This window comes from Alligator mississippiensis, chromosome 14 (assembly GCF_030867095.1).
Source record: "Alligator mississippiensis isolate rAllMis1 chromosome 14, rAllMis1, whole genome shotgun sequence".
NCBI lineage: Eukaryota > Metazoa > Chordata > Crocodylia > Alligatoridae > Alligator > Alligator mississippiensis.
This window is the reverse complement of record NC_081837.1, coordinates 38453817-38471843: the sequence shown is the minus strand read 5'-3', so window position 1 is coordinate 38471843 and position 18027 is coordinate 38453817. Positions and strand designations below refer to the sequence as shown.

Below are 18027 nucleotides of genomic sequence, written 5' to 3'. Positions count from 1 at the left end.
CCCCGGAGGACTTAGTTAGTCAAACCATGGACTGAGCAATACCCCTGGGTCATCTCTGATGTGGTTCTCCGGTGACTCAGCCGGAGGCTCCCTGCCCATCCTCTCGAGGGAAACCTGGACAGCAGCAGGCACGAAGGAGCCCCTCCGTAGGTGGAACATGGGTAGCCCAGGCAGGGCCCTAAGTGCAAACTAAAAAAGACGACTTTTGTTCACATGTGTTGGCTCAGCTCAAATAACTCATGAGGGACCAGAGCTGCAGGCTGGAAGGGGAAGAAACTCTCTCCAGATGAAAGGATGTCAGAAAATTGTATTTAGTCAACTGCGTGTGTGTGTTAGAAAGGGGAGGAGGGAGGAAGGGGCCGCCGAGGCTGTAACTGTGACTGACTTTCTGACTTCTTAACTTGTCAGCATATCCTAAAGTTAAAAATGCACATGCACACAGGCCTGCAGCCAAAGAGGCCGTCTAGCCGCAGATCCAGATGTGGGGGCCACTGCGCAGCCAGCCAGCCCCGCTCTCCCTGAAACGACTTTCAGACTAAACAATTGTGACTTGGCTGTGAGAGGCAGCGCAATTCCAGATGCTGCTTTCCTTTCACGTTGTTTTAATTGGGCTGGCAGGCGCAAGGGCTCTTTCAGTGAGAGGAAAGCTTCCCCACGGGACCGCAATGTTTTGGCAGAGCTCCCATGCTGCTACCTTAAGAGAGAGAGCAAGGGAGAGCAAGGGGGGGCGGAGAAAGAAAGAAAAAAATTGGGAGCAAGTTGCCAAGGTGTTTACTGCTGCAAACAGCTGCTGCTTTTTGTTTTTATCTTCCGAAATTCACACCTCTTTATAGTGCCCCCGAACCTGAGCAAACGGCATCGAGGCTTTGCCTGGAACGGGGGAATTGCCCCGATTCCTGCCATCAGGGCAACCATACTGGTGCCAGCTTCTGATGCCGACTGGAAAACAGCTCTTGGCTCTGGCAACTTTGCTGTCTCCACTAAAAGACTCACCCTAGACCCGCTGAACGTGGGATATCCCCAGTGCAGACCATGCCCAAATGGTATGCAGGAGGGAAAGGGGGATCTGGCCTGCGAGGCTGGATCCTCCGGGGACTTTTGACCAACAGGCTTCAGCAGGCTGCAAACATCCTGCCATTCTCCTGCGGGGAGGAGGGTCCTGAGTGAGCGGCTCTGGTAGGAAAAAGGGCTGGGAACCAGTGCCGTAGCCCGCTGTGGTGGTACAACGCTGCAAGCAATGATTAAGACTCCAGGCAGTACCAAAGTATCATTTCACTCCACGTCAGAACGCGTTGTCTTGAACTCCATGTCATAACACTGTTAGATGGCTATTTGAGTCGTTATGATTAACTGTTCACATTCTGGTGGCATCTAGATGTATCGGCCCCAATTAAAGTCCTGTTACCCTGTACACGTACTTATGGGAGACTGTCGCGGCCCTAAAGACCTTCCAAGAGAGACCGCTAGAGAGAGAGAGAATTGTTATTTAGTACAAAGGAAGTGATGGGAAAGTCATAAGTATTGCTGAAGTTGCTTCAAATCTGTTTCTAAGTAAACTGATTGCTAATACTATTCAGCTGGCTGGTATAATGGGTTAAAACATAGTCTTATAATACTCTTTGGCCTTGCCTCCGCCATCTATCCAAACAGTGTTAAAAGCAACGTTGTGTTTAAACATGGTTCCCCGTCATAAGTAAAATCCCAGTGTTGACAGGAACAAAGGCCCTTGTTCCCACTGAGGGACTGGACTCCATACTGTACAGCCCTCACATGATGAAAACACAATGTGCTCTTGGTAAATGGGACCAAATGGCATATTGACAGACTTAAAAACGTGTGTGATGTCCCTGCGCGGGCACTGCCAGAGCATAATTCAGAAACACGATTGTAGCTTGAGCCAGTCTCGTCCCCATAAGCATGTGCCTTAGTCGGCCGCGGCACTGCTGTATCGTAGACGCATCTGCAGGCAGGTAAGGCAGAGTGGACTATAGCGAGCCCGGTGGGGCCGGAGGTCACCGTGCTGCAATCGGAGGGCACGGGAGGTTCATTATAAAACATTGTACAATATGCCTGAAAGGCTTGAATATTTTATATGATACAGCAATTTCAGAAATAGGAACCTGGCCTCTCCTGCTGCAATGGCAAGAAGTAGAGCAGGATCGGACGTGAAAAATTTAGCCGCAAAACACAGCAGAGATACAGGGAAATCACTGAGATAAAAGGGGAGTGAAAAATGCCAAGAACTTTGTGGAAAGTGTTAATGTGTGGAGGCACCTTGCTGGTCCCTGCCCGCTTTATCTCTGCTGAGGATGCACACGTGGCATCTGTCCCACCTTCTCCCCTGCTTCGAGGATGCTGGGCTGTAATGGTGCGGTGATGGGGATTCTGCGCAGCAGAGCAGACCCAAGCTCTAAAGACATGTGGAGAATGACTCGCATGGCGGCAGACTGGCTCTTTGGGGCCTGCTTTGACAATCTTTCCTTTGTTTGTTTTGCTTAAAATTGGGAGGTCTGAATTCCTGCTGGATACCGTATTTTGAAACTCAGGAAAGGCAAGTCCGCTGCCCCTTTTCACACAAAGCTTCCAGGAGCTGCAGGTACTTCCTCCAGAAAAACCAAGGAGGCAGCACGGTTTCTGAATGCAAACACAAGGTGAACGGTGAGCAAGAAAAAACCAAACGGACCACTTTTCTGAAATCTTTCCCCGGCGTTATGGCCCTAGCTTACTGGGAACGATAAAGAAATAAAATAAGATAATCAGGAAGGTTTTTTGAGACCGAAGAAAAAGTGCCCAGAACACATTCTTCGCTCCCATGCCCACGCCTCCCATTACTCACTCCTGAAATGGAGGAAAGTAACAAACCTTGTTTTTTGCTGGAGTTTTTGTTTTGTTTTGTTTTGTTTTAAAACTTTGGCCTCATTAATTTCCAAAAAAAATTTCCCCCCAATAAAAGGAAAACATGGAAAGAAAAACAAACTATTAGAAAAGAGAGGAGGGAGGAAATGTTATTTAAAAGGTTACCAGACCACATCATTTTCCAATGATATTATATACTCCCTGCAGTATCCAAAATATATATGGGCCCTAGGCCAAGAATGTAAAAAAAAAAAAAAAATACACACAGCGTAGACACAACATCTGGACAGAGGCTGAACAAAACCTCCATTTATCACACTTAATCCTGCAATGAAGCAGTCAACAGTTTACTTCTGTTTTGCTAATTTAGCTGCTTTCATGCTTCCGAGGTAGAAAAGCCAAAGTAAAGGCTTTGAATTAAGTGTCACTTTGTCAAGCTCCTTTTCCTTTTTTGCTTTTTGACTTTGCCTGCATTAAAAAAAACAAACCTTTTTTTTTTATTAATTCCACCTTCTCTTTTCTCTTTTGCCTGGATGGGTTAGGAGCTGGTGAGCAGCGTGGCACATGCCGCTGACACAGGCTGTATAGACCAACGCTCTCAGACGCATAGGCAAACACGCACAGGACACGCAACCCACACCCACTCAGACATGCACAAACACACAAAGGTTTGATTTCAGCTCTCACGTAGCAAGGGACCACTCCTAACTTTCACGGGATCTGCGGGTGTGCTGGGCCTGCAAAAATCAGGCTACTTACTTCACTGCCTATTAATCAGCCAAATTGGAAAACCTTGGCCGCCTGGCTCAGATACCGGGAAAGGTACAAGTGCATCAACATAGCCCCTGCGGATGGTAAGCAAGAGCTACTTGAAACTGTTTTTCAATGGAAACTCAGTCTTCCACTGATTTTTTTTTTATTTGTGGGCAGAGGGAAAAGTGCCCGCTCTGCATGGAAATTTTGTAACTGAAAAATCCAATCAAAATGCTTTGATTCAGAAATGTTATCTTACTACCACTTGGCAAGTGTAATTCATTGCTCCTCATCCCCATTCTCGTCAGCAAGCCAACATCTCCAGCTAGGTTTTAGCGCCCGCCACACTCTTTGACCATGAAAATCCTGCAGCCCATCATGCTCAGTTACCCGAGAAAGAGAGAGAGAGAGGTGCATCATGGGAGATGTAGTCTGACCAGGCCTGTGGTCTCTAGCAGAGAATGGAAACGCAAACCACCTAAAACCCCAACTCCCATAATGCTCCACAGTATTATTCAGGAATCGAAATATCTTGAAACATTTTCAGCTAAAATATTTCGGAGTTTCGGTATTTTGCTTGTTTGTTTTTGCTGAAAGTTATATTAACATTTTCCTTGGAGAAAACTCATTTTCTGACCAGCTCTGTGTCAGAGCTGATGAATTGAGTGCCTCGGGGCAGTGGAACTTTCTAGCACCTGGCACGATGAGGCAGGGGAATTCTCGACGTGATGAAGAGCCTCGGTGTGGAGGAGTTCTCGCCGCGCGTATGCAAATGCGCATGCTATGATTGGCCGACGTGGCGGCTGGCAATTGGCTCGCTAGCCGTATAAAAGGTGAGGGTCGTTTCCGCCCTAGCCGGAGAACTCCGCGCTTGTCCCGGAGTGGAACCTGGTGGCCTGATCATCCGTCGACGACTCCCCGTTGCCAATTCACGCGACGTACCCCCCGAGTTTTGCATGCCCGAGTTTAAAAGATATCTCGTCAAATAAGAGCTCCTCGATTGTTGACTTCCCTGAACCCTCGAGTTTACTCTCTTCCTACGCTGTACATCTCGACAGTGTAAGTAAAGCCATCCTTGTTTCAACCAATATGTGTTTGTGCCCAACTCTGCTCCGGCGGTTACGAGTACCCATCTGCTGGTTCTGGGTTTGTGGCCACAACCCAGACGACCCTTTCCCGGTCCCCACATGGCGTAGTCGGCAGGATCGGGATCCTTGCGGCAAAGGGGGGAACGAAGAAGCCGTAACCCTTTCGTCCCCGGCCTGTTTGCGCAGCAGAGCCCAGCCGACCCTCCCGGGATTCCATCCGCGATCCCCACTCGGTCCCCACATTCTGCTGTAAACCCGCACGGTAAACGCCAGACACGTGAAACTCCCCATGCCTGCAACCCTTCACACAAATCATACCTGTGATTCATTAGTTATGTAGAGCGCAAGCTCTTCAGAACAAAGACTTCCTTCCTACTGTGTACACGGCGGTGGTGAGAACAACCACAACAGGAACAACAGGAACACGCCAGGTAGTTACGTACAGAAGTGTTAAAGATTGCATAGAGGAGGGTTGGGGTGTGTTTTTTTTTTGGTTCATTTCCTTAGACCCTGAATTCCCAAATCTGCTGAAGACAGTGAGAATTTGGCTGTTCTGTTTAACTGGGACAAGATTTCATCCACTCCGTTTAGCAAACAGGCAGTGGAGCAGACAACACACATAGCACACGCTCAGAATGACATGTAAGATGGTATGTAAAATATGTACATACTTTCATCAGTAGCATCTGGCCAGCAGTCCCTTGATACAAGGATGGCAGTCCTCTAGGAAATAGGGAAGTTATCGGTGAGTCCATCAATGACTGAGGAGGCCGATCCGCTACAGGTACAGGTATCAATGAACAGTTGTTGGCTTGTCCCCGCAGTTTCCACATCTGTATAATACAGACACCAATGCTGAATTACTGGGATAGGGTAGTGTCCCTTTAAATCAGGGGTGGGCAAAATGCAGCCTGGGGGCTGGATCTGGCCCGCCAGGCCATTCTATCCAGCCCGTGGGCCCCTAAAAAATTTAGAAAATTAAAATTTATCTGCCCCTGGCTGCTTGTCATGCGGCCCTCGATGGCTTGCCAAAACTCAGTTAGTGGCCCTCCGCCCAAAATAACTGCCCACTCCTGCTTTAAATAGTTTATTAGCCCTCTACTAGTTGTCATTGGATGCGTGTACATGTGCTATTAATGCGGCTTAATAAACTCTGGCACAGTCTGTGCTGGATTTTATTGCTCTCAGGTGCCACATTTGCACGTGCTCCCAGGACCGCAGCACACTGAGTCAGGGCAGAGCAGCCGTGACTGGCAGGGGGCTCTGGGGGTCAGCCTGCCGGCCCGGGGCTGCTCCAACCCAGATCAATGTGCTGCAGAGGGGCTGGCTGGGGCACAAGGGTGCTTTAGTGCAGGGCTGTGCCCCAGCAAGCCCCCGTGTCTACCCATGCATCGTGGTGCACTAAACACCACCATAGGATAATACTCGTGTCTGGCAGTACTATCCTATGGCAGAGTTAATTAGTTTACTCCATCCTAATAGCATCAAACGTGTAGATGGTGATGTTTTACTGCAGAGCTAATTAGTCAGCTCCACAAGTAAATGTCTTGTGTAGATGTGCCCACTGTGTTGTATTTTAGAGTCCACCTAAATCCAACCAGCGCAAAAGGGCATATGCAGATAAGCCTGGCATGTTTGTGTGTATTTACTAAACACAGTTATTTGGGACCCAGCTGTGTCCCTGTGGTTTCTTCATATTATTTTTGTTGTGTAAGGAGCAATAGATACAACAAATTCCTACCCTGGGAATCTTAATTAATGCCTGTTAAGTCCAAAATAGTGCAAATCTACTGACCTTTCAAGGCTCTGTGGCCTTAAAAAAGTGAACAGTATCGGGCACTGTTTAATACAGGGAATTTGGTTTATTTTCTATGCTGTCTAGTTTTTTCTCATTGTTTTATATATGGCGTTACAGTCTCTTTGCTTGATTTGATGTGGTTTCATGAATGTGTCAGAGGCTCCTAGTGTGTCGACACAGATGCCCCTTATTATTGCTCTATAAATCTAAAGAATAACTACCTAACTAACTTACTAACAAACTAACTAAATGCTTTAAGGTCTGCAAATGGAAACCTCCATGCAGCAGAAATGCAAAGTATTAATAGCTTATCCAGGCGAGTTCGCCAGTCCTGAATGCCAGCATTCAGAAGTGACACACGCTGCATACCTTGTCTAACAGACACATCAATACAAGATTAGATAAGGAACAGCATATTCAGACTGTCTAGAGCAAAAAAATATGTACCTAGCTTTGAAAAACAGGGGTGGAAAATTGCCGGCATGCATGATATTATTTTGGACCCCATAGTTGCTTAAATGGTCTAATTTTGTGAAAACATACATCAGTCTTAAACTAAACAACAAGTCATCTTTCAAAGTGCAACTTAATAAGAACCATAAGATCTCTGATGACCTTTTGAGTCAGACGTACTGTATACAGAATAAGGGTCCAGATTATAGTTTGAGTCCCATAATATTAATATGACGAATTTCCTTGGGTAAGGTTATATACCTGAAATTAAGCTAGCTGTGTGAAACGTAGTTTTGTTTTAAATGATCACTGCCATGCCTTTTCATTTCTGTGCACCTTTACATCTTTGAGGAGTTTTCTGCTCCCCTCGATGACAGCCAGCCATTTTATGTTCTGCTCTCCGCAGACTGTCAGGACAAGAGATGCACACATGCTGCAGCTCTCTCCTGGAGACGTTGCATTTGTGCGTTCTTATTTGTGGCTTTGATTAATCGAAAATAGAATTAAACCAGACTGAAATCATAGGGCTGCTCTTTATGTATGAAATAAAAATAAGAGTCCAGAGGCCATTTACTCTCCAAGCACAGACCTTTAAATGCACATAAAACAATATTAAACCAAAAGACAGAATGCAGATCTCTTACTTTCTGGACCTGCGTAGTAACCATGAGGTCGTGCCCCTTCCCAGAAACTTCATGCAGTCATTTCAAAACTCAGTTTAACCAGCTACTGTTAAGGTTTAAAATGCCTTTCTCCCCCCACCCCGCAAACACACTTTTTATCAAGGGCCTAAACAAGAGCATCAATTTGCCTTGAGAAAACCTGTTCCTCTGGATAGCCAGATCAACCTGGCAGACCAAGGAGGTTTGAAGAATATTCTTGCATAAGCTTTTTGGGACAATTAAGAACAAAAGGGGTAGTTTCAAACATTAGCTAACCGGTTAAAAATTGTCCTGTAGATAAAAGCATGCATACAAACAGGCAGGGAGACAAAATGCATCTGCATCAGGGTCATTCATCAGTTCCAACTTTATGACGTGGGTCCTTAAAGGCCCGAAATTGGAATCCCAAATCCAATCAGTCTTCATCTATCGAAAGACTGGCTCTGTGGAGGGACACGTCTTCTTGAACTGGGCTCATTTCAAAGCTTGAATCTGTGGAAACCTGCTTGATGCTGTCCAAAAGGGGCCATTGGATAAAAGCAGATCTTAAGGATCTGAGTTTGGATTTTGTGTGGATAACCATCCAAGACTCTGTAAGGAAAGAAAAGAAACGTGTATTTGGTCATCTCAGGCAGCAAACACGTTACAACAACACCTATTTTATCTATGGGAGAATCTACAGGGCCTTCAAGGACCCACGTCATAAAGTTGGAACTGGTGAATGACTCTGATGCAGACGCATTTAGTCTCCCTGCCTGTTTGTACGCATGCTTTTCTTCCGATCAGCTTCATGTGTTTGTGCTGTCTTTACGGCGCGGCAGCTCTTTGGTCCAAGCAGAGGGTGCAGTGAAAAGCCCTGATTCGCAAGCCACCGTTACAAACGTGGTCCCCGAGGCCGGCATGACGTAACCGGCTCTGCATTCCCACGGCTCTGCAGTGCGCAGACAGACTATTTCAAACCCAAGCCTGTTACTCTGGGGTCAGCTCATGTTTACTGGAGGAGAGGGAGGCCGCTTTCAAGCATTCCTCGTTGCTGCCTCATCCTTACTCAAGCCCTCCCAGCCTGGTATCCCTGGGAACGCCTGTCCGGCTAGACTGAAGTCCGCGGGCTTGACTCTGCTCTCAGGTGTAGCAATGTCAAGGGCAACACGGAGCCCGCATGCAGTAGAGGGCATGAATAAATGTTGGCTGGAAGGATATGATCACCTGCAACAGCAAGATGGAGGATATGATCACCTGCAAGAGTAACACGGAGCCCACATGCAGTAGAGGGCCATGAATAAATGTCGGCTGGAAGGATATGATCACCTCCAACAGCAAGAACCTGGAGTCAATGAACCGCACACCCTTCTGGTCCTCGCTTCCCGTAAAGCATTGAGCGCCCCGTTGACTAGATGGAGCCTAAAAGCTCGGAGCAAGGGGCAGCATCACATTGCTCCTCTCAGTAGGTGCCACACACAGCTCCCCTCTTCCTCATGTTGCTAAATCCTTGCCTGGTGAATGAGTGGCCATGCAACACCTACTCTCCTCTGCTCGCCAGCCCCTTGTGTGCAACAGGTTGTCTCCACAGTAGAGCTGGGCCTGAGAATTGTACTTGGCCAAGCTGGGCATACAGGAGTGAGCCTTTATTACCCACTCTGAGCTGAGGCAGACAACGGCACGGTCTAGGCTACAGAAGAAGCGGAAACAACAATCCAAAAAAAAAACCCCTCGCTAAATCAAGCCCCTCAGAGGACGTGACTAATAATGACTCTGTCACTTGGCTGTCAGGGTCTTCCCCCAGCTACAGCCCATGCACTACAGTCGAGGTCTGTCTGAAGTCACTGAGCAAGGAAACCCACCCACTGAGTGCATGCCCCTGCTCCGTGCCTGCCCCCGCTCCCCGGGGCGAAGCTGGGAATGGAGCAGAGATGACACAAGGAGGAACGGAGAGGTCAGCAGGGACTGCAGACATCTTCTTTGTGCCAGGAATTCCACTTGTGTGTGCGTCCGCCTGTGCAACAAAGAGCCCATCAGAAATCAAGTTCATTATCTGGCTTTTCAGCAGCTTTTCGCGCTGGAGTGCTGGCAGGAGAGGCTGCACGGATAGAAGCCGGGTGCCTCTGATGTCTTCCTCCCTCCGAGAAGGGGGCTCGGTTCCTATGCTGGGCTCCAGAATTGGGCAGAGCAACAAGCGAGCCCTTCTGCAGACCTCCTTCCACCTCTGAACCCGGCCTCCCCGGCTCAGGGTTGTCGTGGAGCTGGCTCAGTGGCTCGGGGAGTCAGGTTCACAGCTCTTATTTCTGGAAGGACTTCAGCAACCCCAGTGGGGTTCCAGAGGGGAACGGTAAGGGTCCCGTTCATCCATGCCTGAGGGCCCCATGTGCTCGTCAAGCTGGTGAAAAGGGGACATCTGGTAGACATTATCCCCCCTCCGAACACCCCAGTGCAGGAAGCCTCCCTCTGTGGTGCTGCAGAGCTTGCTGGGTCAGCTGCATAGCGTCGCTGCAGCAGCTCCAGGTGCAGATGCATTCCAGGGGAGACTGTGGGCACAGCAGAGGTTGGGTAGGGACAGGCTGGAGGAGGGAGAGATTAAAGCAGGAGTCAGACCAGGCTGGACAGTGGAGCGCTGGGGCGCCTACAGAAGCAGGACAGAAGTGCCTTGGCACGGCAGTGCTAGGGTAAGAGGACACAAGACCTCAGGGGAGCAGAAGGTGCTTCTGGGTCCAGGCTGAGCTGCGTGGGCAGAACCATGGGGCAAAGATGCTACAACAGCCAGAGGTGGAGCACATCAAGACTCAGGCATACAGCAAAGTTCAGACAAAGTCTTATCTCCCTAGGCCTGGTGCCATCAGCCCCTACTGAAGATTAGCTCTTCCAGGCAACTCCAAGCCTGGGCAATGCCAGGGTATCAGAAGAAAGAGGACACACCGGTTAATGCAGCCCCACTTGCCCTCGACTCATTTTGCCACCCGCCGTCCCCAGAAGCTCTGGTCATGGGGGTCCGGCTGTCCTTCCCCCTCCCACATTGACAAAAATAATACTCTCACACTGCAACGCGGGGCTCCCAAACCCGTCTGTGCGACTGCACATCCACTGGCTCATACCCCAGTGCTCGGAAAGCATTAGCCACAGGCAATATGCATTCCAGAAACATGGTCTGTCAAACAACTACAAAAACAAACCCTCCCGTTGCTAGAGAGCTCTTTTTATTCATTGTTTGTGCGCCCTGCTCGGCTTGGGAGGAGAGAAGGTTTGGGACTAACCAGAGCTGCGATATCTGAGAACTGCCGCCAACAAACTGCCCAGGCCATGACTCCTAAAATGAAACCGCTTCCTCTCCAGATCAGCTACACTCAAGATGCTCAGCGCTCACTTGGTGTTATTTATATTGCCCAGCTGCACAGGTCCCTTCTGGCGGTTGGGGCTCCATTGAGCCCGGCCCTGAAAAACCCATGGGAAGAGGCAGCTCTTGCCCTGAGGAGCTCATGGATTAAATAGACATGGCTAACATTAGCATCCCTTATTCACAGAGAGAGAAGTGGGATGTATGGGAGTGAAGTGTCTTTTCCAAAAGTCACCCAGGGAGTCTCTGGCAGAGCGAAGGGGAAAATCTAGATCTCCTGAGGTCTATCTTGTTGGGCATTAACCACAAGGTCCCTTTTCCTCTTGAGCAACTTTAACACAGTCTGCATATGATGGGCCAAATTCATCTCAGCTGTAACTCTCTGGAGGCTAGTAGTATTACACTGGGACTATATAATCCCTGTTAAATTAATTAAGTATCCCAACCCATCCCCTAAGGAGAGTGTGCGTAGCTGAAAAGGTGTGCAGAACTTTCACATTTTTTCTTGGTTTTCTCCTCCCTAAATTCTAGGGGATTAGAAACATTTTGAAATGTGAAGCTTTTTTCACCTTGATCTATGGTTGGTTGAATAATTTGGGAGAAGTAAAGAAACTGTGCAAAAGTTGTCAACATGTTCCTCCTTTCTTTTTAAACATCACTTTTTAAAATGGCAAAAGTTGTGGAAATCCCAGCCCCTTTCAACCAGCACTTGTGAGAACTCCTGTCTCCTCTTTGCAGATGGAGACATGGAGGTAGAAAGACTCAAGATGGATTCAGGGATGTATTTTGGTAGCCGTGTTGGTCTGAGACAAAAGCAAAAGTAATTATTAGACCAACTAAGAAATTACAAAAAAAAAATTATCTTTTTCTGCAAGCTTTCAGGCACATACCCCCTTCCCCAGGCTCAGGGCAAATTAAAGATGGTAAAAAGTCCCCACAGATAGAAAATAAATGGATGGCTTCAAGCAAGATGGATTCAAGCTTTTCTGGACAAGGATATCCATATATTCGCACTAGCAAAACAGAGATCAGGCTCTTATGATGACGGCTTTTGGACCCTACCCCACTTTAAATAGGAAATGCCATGTTTTAGGTCCAAAAAACCCTTAAATATCAAGAGCAGAATTCAGGACTTTCTGGCCTCTAGAGCACTCTCCAGATACAAGAGGATGTTGTCTCTTTTCTGGTCTCTCTCAAGAAACCCCTCAAGTGAGAAAGGTAATCCTTACACAGAGTGGTGAGATCCTGAATGTCTTATACTCTCTTTTCCCGGTCACACTTCCCAGTTAAAGGTTTTGCTGAAATCACAGTATCAGAAACAGAGGCCTTACTATACAGTGGCTCCCCTGCGTATGACTAGGAACCCGTGCTAAAGACCTGGGCCCTATTGCTCTACGCACCATACAAAGGAGGAACAAGACAGTCGGTGACCCAGGGAGCTCTGCGTATCAAACCCATAAGCCCAGCAGGATAAATTATCACCGGGGGACCAAATTCTCCACCCACAAGGGCAGATGTAACTCCACTGATACCGCGGAGCAGAGCTTCATTTACCCCCACGATGAACTTGGCTTGGGTTGCTGGCTTTACCTCCGCGTCGGCTGGTGCTCTCAGCCAGCCCCTTAAGGTTGTTGTCTCATGCAGTTTGCTTTTTTGTATTTAATATTAATAGTAATGACTGTGGCAGTAAGATAATAAGCTTCAGTCAGATTAGAAGGGGGTAGGTTCTTATCTGTGACTGCTGAAGACACATGTCTTTCACCTGCTCCTTTAATATTCCCCATCTTTCATTTCTACCGCCTACCCCCCTCCCACTGTCTTAGAACAAAAGGGGTATTATTGTCCTGGGTCTTTTCAGGCTGCAGCCAGGAAGACCTGCTCCTCCCCCACCCCGCTCCCCGAATGTGCAGCAGTTTGAAATAAGGCTTTTTCCTCCCCGGCAGGAGATTAGCTCGGTTTGACAAGGCGGTGAACTTTAGGCAGGGTGAAATAGGGTCTCCTTGGGGAGTGGAGGCAGTTGAGCCCTGACTAATTCTGACAAAGAGAGGCACAAAAAAAAAACAAAAGGCAGAAAGCAAGAAGGAGGGGAGGCACTTAAAAGAAGACGAAGGGAACGCTGGGGCCAAAGAACGGAAGGAAGGAAACAGGCAGGGCAAAGAAAGAAAGCAAGACAATGTGCAAATGACAGAACAACGGGTACATTTCAGAGCCACTTGAATTTCATCTATTGGATGTAGCTGGGACATCCACTAACAAAGCTCCCGGCAAGCTTCGCCCATGGCAAGATGGTCCAAGGACTGCTTGCTGCTGTCTGCCCTGGGATGCCCACATACATTAGGCATCCACCCACGGCCTTCTGGAGCAGAGACAAGAAGGGAAACCCAGGCTGGCATACTGTAAGGTTGCCAACTCTCGGGTGGGGGTGTTTTTTCTCCTTAAGCAGCAGCCGCTGGACTTGTGTCACTACCTGAGACTCGCAGCTTTCGCTTGGTAAGAAAGATAGTTTCTAGCCCCTGTGGCTGCAAAGAAAGTTAGAAAGCTCGAACCCCTCAAACACTCGAGTACCAGAAGTTGAATACAAAGAAAGTTCTTTTCAAAATCTTCTGATATTTAAGTCAAGCTGATGATATTTTGGGGACTAGCACTTGATATGTCATTCTTAACTGCTTGGGCCTGGCAATAGAAAGATGGAAAGTAAAGAGTGTGGTGAAGAAAATGGGCTGAAAATAAGAGAGACTGGTAGAGGAAAAAGAAAGGTGACCAACAGATCTATGACCAGAGAGTCCCATGTGATATTGTAATACAATATTGATATTGTAATAATGATAACAGCAGTGACCCCAGCAAAGGAGGAAGGGGACAGGAGAAAGAGTGCACTCAAGCTTGAGACATGAAAAGAGATCAGTACCAAGAGAAGGGTCCCTGGAAGGGGAGCAGACAGGAAGAGGGTGAGGTGAACTACTAGTGAAGGAGCTTTGACTAATGGGTGTAATTGCATGTAGAGATTTATCAGGGTGCCAATACATGGCTTGTGTTCAGGGTGTGTGTAAGGGGTTACTTGTTCATGGCCCTCGTGCTGGTCTCTTTGCAAATGGGTACATTGCACTTAGCAAGTGTCGATGAGGGGTCCCCTGGGCAAAGGTACTGTGCAGGTCAAGGTTTTCCACGGTGTTTGACACCATGAGATGTTCTGAGGCAACCTATTTAGAAACAGCCCAGAGTAATTTCCCTGGGGCAGGCTAGAGAAGGAATGGCACAGAGTTCTTCTTCAGCTGAGTAACTTTTCTATTTAATTAGATTTTTAATTAATTAGCAAATGTTTGCAAATGAAAAGTTCTATATCTCTATCTCTCTATCCACATACAGCCATATGTACATGTTGGCTGTGTGCTTGTATTATGCCTATTGCAAAAGTCAGGGGCTAACACGTGTTGCAAAAGTTCACTGAAGCTTGGAATTCAGAAGCTTTGAAATGTTTTCTTGGCCCAAGTCAAAAAAATAAGGAAGGGAAGCTAAAAAGAAGTGATAGAGAGGAAGCAAATTAGGAACAGCTCCCCTCGCCTCCAGCTCATATCAAGTGGTACCTTATTACACTCGTAATCCCGCTGAAATCAATGGGCTACACTGTTCCTTGTCACAACCCTGAGCAAGGGGTTGCACCACTCTGGGAGTAATTCCAGGATGGTTTATGCTGCAGAGACTCACCTCCTTCCTCCTGGATAGGATTAGTAATTTGCTGATGGCCTCTATAAGCAGTGTGAGACATCACCTCCTGCATGGGCTCATTTAGCAACGGGGTAGTAGAGTCTAGGTTCTGCCTCTTCACCACCAAGCCACTCTAAAATGAGCCAAGATTTGGTGACGTCCTATAAGTGGGGGTTTCCGACCCCCTCTCGCTCCCCCACACTGGTCTGTAGGCCAAGACAGAGACTGGCCCTCGCCTCTGCAAGCACCCTCTATTCGGTGCCATGCTAATTCATTCCAGTGCAGGTCACTGGACTGTAACCGATTTCAGTTGCTACCAATCTAGGCTGGATTTGAACCAGGGACCTAGCAGAGGGGTAAGAACTGTCATCACCAATCATTATCAATGCCTTGGCTCATTCACCCCTGCCTCTGGGCTAGGAAGGAGTGGATGTGCCTATTGCATCTTGACCTCTCACAGACAGACTGACTCAAATTCCACTCCAGCCAATAGGTAGCTTTTTCTTGACTGCCAAAGATGACAGGTTGGTCCCCTGGGGTGCAATGCCCCTGGTACTACAGAAGGGGAGATACCCCCCTCCCCCCCCCCCCCGACCCTGCTATCTGCCCTTCCTTTCCCACCTAGGGTCCAAGACCTAAGCCAACAGACCCCCAGAGGATCCAGTGCGGTGGATAGGACATTTCCTGCCAGTGGCTCAGCAAACCTCTGCAATCGCTCCGTCCTGCCCAAGATTCCTCCTTAATGCTTATTAAGCCGCTTGCAAATCCCAGGCTGAACATGGCTGCACAAGTTTAATAAAGCAGAAGACAGATGCCATCAATCATGTGAGCCCACTACGCATCTGGGGGAAATTCAGAGAGATTATTCTCTTCTCTTCTCCCTGCCTCAAGGTCTCTATGTATCTCCATAGACAACATCCCAACGTGGCTCACTGCAACAGCAGCTCAGTGGCGTTTCTCTCCTCTGCAGACACCCTCCAGCCCTGATACAGCTCTGCAGCTGCCCTCTGGGGCCATTGATTTCTCTTTGCTTTGCACCTCCCAATGTTACAGTGAAACCTAAACCACAGATATGATCTCAGCTGAGGATGGAGAGGGTTTCAAATGAAAGCCACTGCCCTTTAGAAGCTCCTTGGTGGCCCACTGGAAATAAGCAGGTCCCGTAGCCCGGTTCCTGTGTCCACCTCTGCAGTTGGCAGGATTTTGTGGATTCTCTCATCAGAAGATCTAAGAGGTGAATGCAACCAATGTCTCCTTTGCAAGGGGCAGATTCATCTCAGAGCTATTGCTGCTGCTCTGTGAGATGGTCAGAGAGGCTGCTATTGGCAATACCAAGCACTGCATTCAGAGACTTGGGTGAAGGGGTTGAGGGGTGTCACCCACACTATGCAACATGCAAAGAAAGTTGGGTCCTGGATGCAGAGACTGAGCAATAAGCCACAAAGTGAGAAAGCAAGAGGGGGAAAGAGCATGGCTGGTAGTTTATGACCCAAGCTTTTTATTTGATCTCCTTGTAACCACCTCCCTTGTCTCCTCTTTGGAGTCCGTCGCAGAAGGGAGGGAGAGGTGTGGGTGGGGATCCATTAAGGATGGATTAAAGGTAAACCAAATGTGTATATTCTTGGTTTGAATCCAGAAGATAGTATCTAAATACATTAGCCTGGAACAAATCTATGCCTTTGCTCAGGCTATTCCGTCAGGTGGAGTCTCCTCTGGGAAGATATAATTCATTTAGCAGATGTAGACACATTGCAGATACACTGCTTTAGCAGTGTATCTGTGAGGTGCAGTTTTGTAACATGCTTGTTCACAGAGGAGCTACAGCCATTCCTTCAGCAAGAGGAATTCCTTATCACGTCTTCTGTCTTGTCTTGGGAACCCATTCGGGGGTGGAAATGGAAGCTCCTTTTTCTTTTTTCTTTTTGGAGAGCAAGTTGCAAAGAAGTAGGTTGCCATCCTGTAACGGTGATCTCCATAGGAGTGTATTTGTTTGCTAGATAAATATTTTAAAGGGTTTCCAGACAGACAGATAGATAGATAGATAGATAGATAGATAGATAGATAGATAGATAGATAGATTTGGCTTTCTTTCTGCTAATGAAATTGGATGTAACTACCCAACTGATGGCTAAAGGGATGAATATGCACATCATGTACATTTTGCAGCAAGTGCAAAGAGGGGGGGTGTGCATGTAGCGGACATCTCTGTCTCCACTAGCAACTGGGGAATTTCAACAGCTTGGAGTTCACATCAGTTTGGATGCGCACTCTGAACCTCACTTCCTCCTCCAAACTCATCTAGGCTTGACAAGTTTCTTTTCTTGAGCTTCCCAGACTGGCTGAAAATACCTTGAGTATGTGCATCCCCAAGGGATTTCACCACTTCCACCCAGCGGCCCTGGATTCCTCCATCTGAAAGAAGGGAGCCAGCGTGAAATGAAGACTAATGAGGGAAAACAGGTCTGGGCATGTGCTTTTCTTCACTGAGCCAACATCCACTAAAGCAGCCTGGTCTCTCAGAGGAAATGCCCAGGGAAGCCTCCAGGGCAAAGTGGGCATTGAGGTGAACACCACTGTAACATAGTACATGTGGCTTGCTCAGGAAACACGGACAAGTGGCAGAGAGACATGCCTTGCATGCCCGCATTTTGCAGATGGGGAAATTGAGGTACAGCTCTCCCCTACAGTGTTCGTCTTCCTGGAGACTCTTCCCATCTACCATTGCCCCATGGGGGACCTACTCAGGCTTCATCCGCACCTCTGCCCTAAACAATGCCTCCCCTTACTTGGTCGGCACCTGGAGCCATTTGTAACATGGCAGGGACTAGCCTGAGCCTGCAGTTAAGTCCTCACACCTAGCAGCACCCTTCAAAAGATCTCATGGCACCCTATGGGCACCCTGGCTGAGAATCACTGGTCTGTGACGTGACCGTGGTGAAGGGTGACCAAGGGACAGCTCCACTGCTTCATGTCTGGATGTGGTGGGTGCAGAGCAGGAGTAGGCGGGTAGGAACGTGCTTCCTTGTGCTTTCCCGAGCACTGCAGAGGTGGTACAGACACCCCCTTCATTCCCTACCTGGAAGACAAGGCTAATACGCACCCACCTACCTAGCCCAGTTGCCATGAAGAGAAATCCCCACATGCCCGTGAAGCATTCGAACACTGGTGACGGGAGCCATGGATGCAGATTGGTAGAAATTGTTGCTTTGATACAACTATCCCTTAAACGAAATGACCTCATTACAAGGTTTAACTCACTTCCTCCCATGCCCAAGCTCACAAGCAGCTCCTAAAGCCTGTACCATCTGCTCTATATTGCTCTAAAGCCCCTTCCAGGTTTCCAATGGTATCAGCTGGACTGCTGGTCCAGGGTGATGGATAAATAGG

At 48.0% G+C, this 18027-nt stretch overlaps 1 long non-coding RNA gene across 2 annotated transcripts in view; it reads right to left on the bottom strand.

The window, feature by feature from the left end:
• Window positions 1-18027, bottom strand: part of LOC109282052 (uncharacterized) — a 194884-nt gene that overhangs the window by 2544 nt on the left and 174313 nt on the right. For both annotated transcript variants that reach the window (XR_009456543.1, XR_009456541.1), the window contains exon 4: window positions 5369-5530. This is a non-coding gene — a long non-coding RNA (uncharacterized LOC109282052). The remainder of the gene's footprint in view (window positions 1-5368; window positions 5531-18027) is intronic.